This window comes from Salvia splendens, chromosome 15 (assembly GCF_004379255.2).
Source record: "Salvia splendens isolate huo1 chromosome 15, SspV2, whole genome shotgun sequence".
Taxonomy (NCBI): Eukaryota; Viridiplantae; Streptophyta; class Magnoliopsida; order Lamiales; family Lamiaceae; genus Salvia; species Salvia splendens.
This window is the reverse complement of record NC_056046.1, coordinates 15,438,927-15,445,623: the sequence shown is the minus strand read 5'-3', so window position 1 is coordinate 15,445,623 and position 6,697 is coordinate 15,438,927. Positions and strand designations below refer to the sequence as shown.

The 6,697-nt window shown below is 38.6% G+C and overlaps 1 pseudogene; it reads right to left on the bottom strand.

Moving 5' to 3' along the window:
- Positions 1-1,017: 1,017 nt before the first annotated feature.
- LOC121766751 lies at positions 1,018-5,532 on the bottom strand (annotated as a pseudogene).
- Between the last annotated feature and the right edge of the window lie 1,165 nt (positions 5,533-6,697).

The following is a 6,697-nucleotide window of genomic DNA, read 5'->3' as shown; positions in this document are numbered from 1 at the left end:
CAAATGAATGAAACAATTCTGAGATTCCTAAGTCAAAATCTTAACCATCATCTTCATCTCTCTGATAGAATTTTAATCAATCTAAACTTGATAAACGATGGCAGCTATGGCTACACATGAAAAATCACCTAGAAAATTCAGACCCTATAGATTATGTATGGCATCAATATAAATCAAATATTTATCTTTGATAATATCATGTTCGTAAGATAGAAAGAAAAATGTGATGAGTACTAACAGTGCAGTAAACATGTAACTATGATCATTATCAAAAAGATTATAATCTTTTTCAGATTCCACCAGAGGGCCTTCTACTTCTAATAAGCCATGAACTAGATCTGATCAATCAAACATACGTGATACATCGTTTCATCAAACTGATTCGACTCAACATACCATAAAATTTAGTCGTGAACCAATTTGATTTCTTCATCTGAATGGTACTAACAAATACTATTTGCTTCTTCGTCTTCTCCTTCTCCTTCTCCTCTTCTTGGGAAACTATCAAAATTCGAGGCGTAGAGGGCAGCAGCATCATATGCCTCTCAATGATATTTGCTATCGAAACCAACTCATAAGCATCGTACAAAGGGCTACTGCAATCCCACACTCGATCATCCTTCTTCTCCATTGCCAAACTCATCATTTCTTATGTCATTTTATCCTAAGTATGTTTTTCTTTTCGAATTGTACAATATTTATTGTGGTTGGCCTCACGTACTTGGTTGCATGTTAGTGGTCTTAAATATTAAAATTTGTGAATTTGACATGTTTAATGGCTGCGAGATATTTTGTAGGTAGGTAGTTGGTTGGTATGTGATAGAGTTGAATAAATGAAGACCAAAAATTCGCAAACTGAATCGTCGGCTGCCTTCTGCAATCATTAACTCAAAGAGCAATGCTAATCAATAGACATAAACAGAATTGGTAAACTATAAATTGGTATCAAAACAAGGTTTAGTCAATTAGAATTTTCTTGGAGTAATGCAGCAATACTTGATAGAAAAGAAGCCACACTTGTATGGAAGAATTTACTTTTCAAAAAATACAATGTGATAATATCACGAAGCAAATATTTGCTCTACTCAGACACAAGAGTTAAACTGAATAATGAATGTAGAAACTAAAACAATTCGGAATAAATTTTCCTATACACATCCAATCTTGACCCCAAAAAATGATATAGCTACTGACAACAACATCTAGAAGTATAACAACAATGCAGAGAGAGAGGAGCAAGTTTCTCTCAATGCATTAAGCAGGGGATCTACCTTCTTGTTTTCGCGATCATGTCTTTATGCTCGTCGTTGCAGCTGCGGTGGTATTCAATGCATATGCACAACTGTCTTATGGCCTCTCGTTTCTCCTCACACAATCTATCAAATCCGGTCCCGTTCTCCTTCGTCTTCATCTCCAACTCTCCGACTTTCTCATCCCTTTCCGCTACTATTTTCTCAAGCTCTCCCATCTTCATCTCCCTCTCTAATACGGTTTTGATCAAGCAGTCCTTTTCATCCTCCTTTTTTCTCAATGCAGTTTCCAGTTCAGCCATCCTTCCCTTGAGGTGCACACCATTACCTTTATCACCATTCAGTTGTTGCGACAAAATGGCGATTTCCTTCCTCAGCTGATCTTTCTCGATGTTACTATCTTTGATGCAGTTCGTTGTGATCTTGAGCTCTTTTGCTGTTTCATATATTCGAGACTCTATGTGGCCGTAGTCTTCCTCAAACTTCATGTTGAACGCATCTATGCCTGTCAGAGTGTCATTCATCTTATGTGATATCTCTCCAACCACTCTCACTTGAGCCTCTTTATAGGTTTGAATGATCCCTGAAAGCGTAGCAATTCTCTCTTCTAGAGATTTCTGCTCTTCGAGTAACTTTTCTCCTTCAGCAGTTTTGCTTGATACTTCTTCTTTTAGATTTACAATCTGTAGCAGGAGCTCTGATATTTCTCCAGCCTTTATGTCGAGAATGATATCTGCCTCACTTTTTAGAGCAGTCAGAGAACCTAATTGCTCTTGGAGACTGCTTACTTCAGCTCGAATGTTGTTGATCTGCTCTTTTAGATCATTTACTTGGGCTAATGATGACTTTTCTTGATCTTCCAGTTTCTGAAGAAGACCAGAGATTTCATCATCTTTCTGTTTCTCAATATCTCTTCTTTGAACGTGCGACGAATCAAGTTCCAGCTCCAATTCCCTCGTACGAGTTGATGCTTGTTCCTTGTGAGACTCGTGAAATTCCAGGCTGGCTTGAAAACTCTCTTTCTTTTTCTTCCAACGTTTTAGCCAACAGGCTTGATTCAGTAACGAGATCTTGAATTCTGTTTTCAGCCTGTCTCAAATCATCCCCATGCTGTGAAATCTTCAAGGTAAGACTGGAATTCTCCTCTTCAGCAGCCTTTTGCATCTCACTGAGCTTAGTGATTTCTTCAGCTGCTTTTTCCAGTTTCTCCGTTGCTTCCTCTTTGTAATCCTCATGAATATCAAGGTGACTTGAAAGCTCCCTTTCTTTCTCAGCGAGACTTTCACTCACCATGCCGGACTCAGTAATAAGATCTTGAATTTCATTTTCTGCATTACTTATCTCCTCCTCAAGCTGTGAAATCTTTGAAGTAAGAAGAGTATTATCCTCTTCAGAAGCCTTTAGCTTCTGACTCAGCTCGGTGATATCTTTTGCTGCTGTATCCAGTTTCTCCTTTGCTTCCTTTTTTTGAGCCTCGTGAATCTGAATGTGTCTTGAAAGCTCCTTTTCTTTCTCAGCCAAATTTTCCCTCAACCGGCTAGATTCGGTAACATGACCTTGAATCTTGCTCACAGACTGTTTCATCTGTTCCTCTAGCTGCAGAATCTTTGAGGAGAGACTAGTATTCTCCTCTTTAGCAGCCTTTTGCATCTGACTCAGCTTAGTTATTTCTTTTGCTGCTTTCTCCAGTTTCTCTCTTGCTTCCTTTTTGTGAGCCTCATGAATCTCGAGGTGATTTGAAAGCGTCCTTTCTTTATCCGCCAATTTTTCACTCAACAGGCTTGATTTGTCAACAAGATCATGAATCTTGTTTTCAGCCTGTCTAATCTCATCCTCAAGCTGTGAAAATTTTGAAGACAGACTGGTATTCTCCTCTCCAGCAGCCTTTTGCTTCTGACTGAGCTTAGCGATTTCTTCTGCTGCGGTCTCTAGTTTCTGCGTTAGTTCCTTCTTCTGAGCCTCATGAATCTCAAGATGACTTGAAAGCTCCCTTTCTTTATCAGCCAACTTTTCACTCAACTGGCTTGATTCCGTAACAAGATCATGAATCTTGTGTTTAGCCTGTTCTATCTCATCCTCAAGATGTGAAGTCTTTAAACACAGACTAGCATTCTCCTCCTCAACAGCCTTTTGCTTCTACCTAAGCATAGAGATATCTTCTGCTGCTGTCTCAAGTTTCTCTGTTAATTCCTTTTTTTGAGACTCATGAATCTCGAGATTCCTTGTCAGCTCTGTTTCTTTCTCAGCCAATTTTGCACTCAACTGGCTTGATTCGGTAATAAGATCTTCAATCTTGCTTTCAGCCTGTTTTATTTCATCCTGAAGCTGTGACATCTTCGAAGACAGATTAGTTTTCTCGTCTTCAGCGGCCTTGTGCATCTGACTCAGCTTAGCGATTTCTCCAGCTGCTGTCTCCATTTTCTCCAGAGCTTCTTTTTTGTGAGCTTCATAAATCTCAAGGTGACTTGCAAGTTCTCTTTCTTGATTGGCTGATTTTTCCCTCAACTCGCTAGATTCGGTAATAAGATCTTCAATCTTGCTTTCAGCCTGTTTTATTTCATCCTGAAGCTGTGACATCTTTGAAGACAGATTACTATTTTCTTTCTCAACAGCCTTATGCATCTGATGAAGCCTAGTGATTTCTTGTTCTGCTGTCTCCAGTTTCTCGAATGCTTCCTCTTTGTCAGCCTCTAGAATATCAATATTAGTTGAAAGCTCCCTTTCTCTATCAGCCATATTTTCACTCAACATGCCTGACTCGGTAATAAGATCTTGAATCTCTTTTTCAGCCTGTCTCATGTCATCCTCAAGCTGTGAAATCTTTGAAAGAAGACGACCATTCTCCTCTTCAGCATCCCTCTGCATCTGACTAAGCTTGGTGATTTCTACTGTTGCTTTTTCCAGTTTCTCCAGTGCTTCCTTTTTGTAAGCCTCGTGAATCACAAGGTGACTCGAAAGCTCCCTTTCTTTCTCAGTCAAATTTCCCCTCAACCTGCTGGATTCGTTATTAAGATCTTGAATCTTTCTTACAGCCTGTTTGATCTCTTCCTCAAGCTGTGAAATCTTGGAGGAGAGACTACTGTTCTCCTCTCGAGAGGACATGTGCATCTGATTTACTTTGGCCATTTCTCTTTCTGCTGATTCCAGTTTTTCTTTTGCTTCTTGTTTGTGAGCCTTGTGAGACTCTAGATGACTTGAAAGCTCCCTTTCCTTCTCCCCCAAGCTTTCCCTTAACTGGCTTGATTCAGATGCAAGCTCTTGAAACTTGGTCTCAGCTTCTTGTAGTTCACCCTCAAACTGTAAAATCTTTAAGGTAAGACTCGTTCTCTCGTCTTTAGCAATGCCTTGCATCTCAGTCAGCTGAGTGATTTCACTTTCTACTGATTCTAGTTTCTCCATTGAAGTAGAGAGTTCTATCTTGACTGCTTCCAGCTCTTTATGTAGCTCTTCATGTTTGGCAATGGCTGCATCTTTTTCGATACTCAAGCTTTCTCTCTCGCTCTTCATCTCTTCCGGCTTCTGGTTGAACTCGGTGTGTAGCTTAACCGAATCCTCCAGTTCCACTTTCACATCAGTGTTCTCAGCCGAAAGTTTAGAATTCTCGGCTTCCAGTTTTTCAGCTTTGGAATTCAACTCGGCTATGAGAGTCTCTGATTCCTTTGTTTTATTCAGTGCATTTTGGCACTCCTCGTGCAGCGTTTCCTTTTCTTAAACAGTGATTGCCAGTTTCCTCTTCAAGTCAGCAATCTCAGAAAGAACCGTTTCAAGTTCTTGCTTAACAGATGCTGCTTTCTCACCTTCAAAATTCGCATCCATGCCATTTTTCGAGGCTCTTCTTTCCCTGTGCGAAGCACCATCTGAGTCCGAGGAATCAGAGTCGGACGAGGAATTGTCCTTCCCATGTATCCCATTTGCCTTTTTCGTCAGCTCCTCTGTCTGATTATCATAACGCTCATACAGAGACTGGTACTGATTGTGGAAATCCGCTATCAGATTAGCCAGTGGTTCTTTTCCACCATTGTCTTTAAGCAGCTTTATGATCTTCTGCACGTTGCTATCGATTACTGTAATCAATAAGGCGATTCAGGAAATAAGGTAGAGCCTTTGGAGCATGGTGATTATAACATATAACCTAGTTGGATGATCAAATTATCAGAAAAGGCATACCTGCTTTGGTTTCTCTCAGCTCCTCGTTCCTTTGAGGATCAACATGATTCCCAAAAAAGGTTTTAACCGAGTCGCGCCTATCGATGATGCCTGGGTATGTTTTCTGTGTTCTCAATCAGTTTACCTGTATGACAGAGATCACAAGTTTTCTTTTTAGTGTTAAATTTGTCAAGAGAAGCTGCTAGTTTAAGAGCATGCAAAAAGCATATTTGGCCACACTTTTTTGTTTATAGTCGCATTGATTTAGACATGGTATACAAAAACAAGTACTATAATAGATACAGCAAAATGCATGCAATTTGCAATGAGACGCTTAATAAAAAAACAATCATATTGTCCTAAATGACAACTGAAAATCTAGAAGTGTAATCCTTACTTAATCCCCTAGTTTGAGCCGTGATTTTGGATGATTGGAAATACATTACGTTAGTGTTACAAGCTGATGAAAGTATACTTACAGATAAAGAAGGGAAACACAACACCCAAAATGAAAAACATGGCATACAATGAAATGATTTTTGATGATTATGAAATGATATTTTGATGCTTTTCATGCCCTAATGTATATAATTTATTTTACTTACACCTTCTTTAATTTATCAATTGTACCGAATATAGAATTCTTTGTGGACTCAAATGTGGTTACGTTTGCCTCATTCAAAAACCTAGATACTCATAGCCCATAGGCCTCGTTTGCTTCTCCTTCAACATTAATCTTGATTGTTTTCCTATTTAATAATTGTACGATACATTTAATCTTATATTCAGTACTGACAATTTATTTCGTGTTATCAATAGGCTTATACATGCTCTACGCGAATAACAAATGTTGTGGCAATGTGGCTTAAGCTTTTCAATATTCCCTCATAATATCACTTTTTGGAGTCTTTGGACCAACTTTTATAAATCATCGTCTAGCTCTATTTTCTAAACAGTGTTAATATGAAAAATGAAAATGAAAATGAAAATGAAAGAGAAACAACATGCTGCTGGTTCTACATGTAAAATTTTCATGCAAATCAGTGCCGACCTATACTCGAGTTCTGTTACTATTAAATAGACAGTATAAATTTGACCAGTATATATACCTACCCTATTGTTGCACATATCTTTATTGAGCTATATAAATACAGTATTTGCTACTCACAGCACAGGTCCCATTCTCTTAATGCCTAGAAGGGTTAAATGTTGAATAAGTCAAGCAGTATGATAGCCTTTTTTTCTTTTAGGATTTTACTTTCACATACATTTCTAGTTTATAAGTCAGCTGATACATGTCT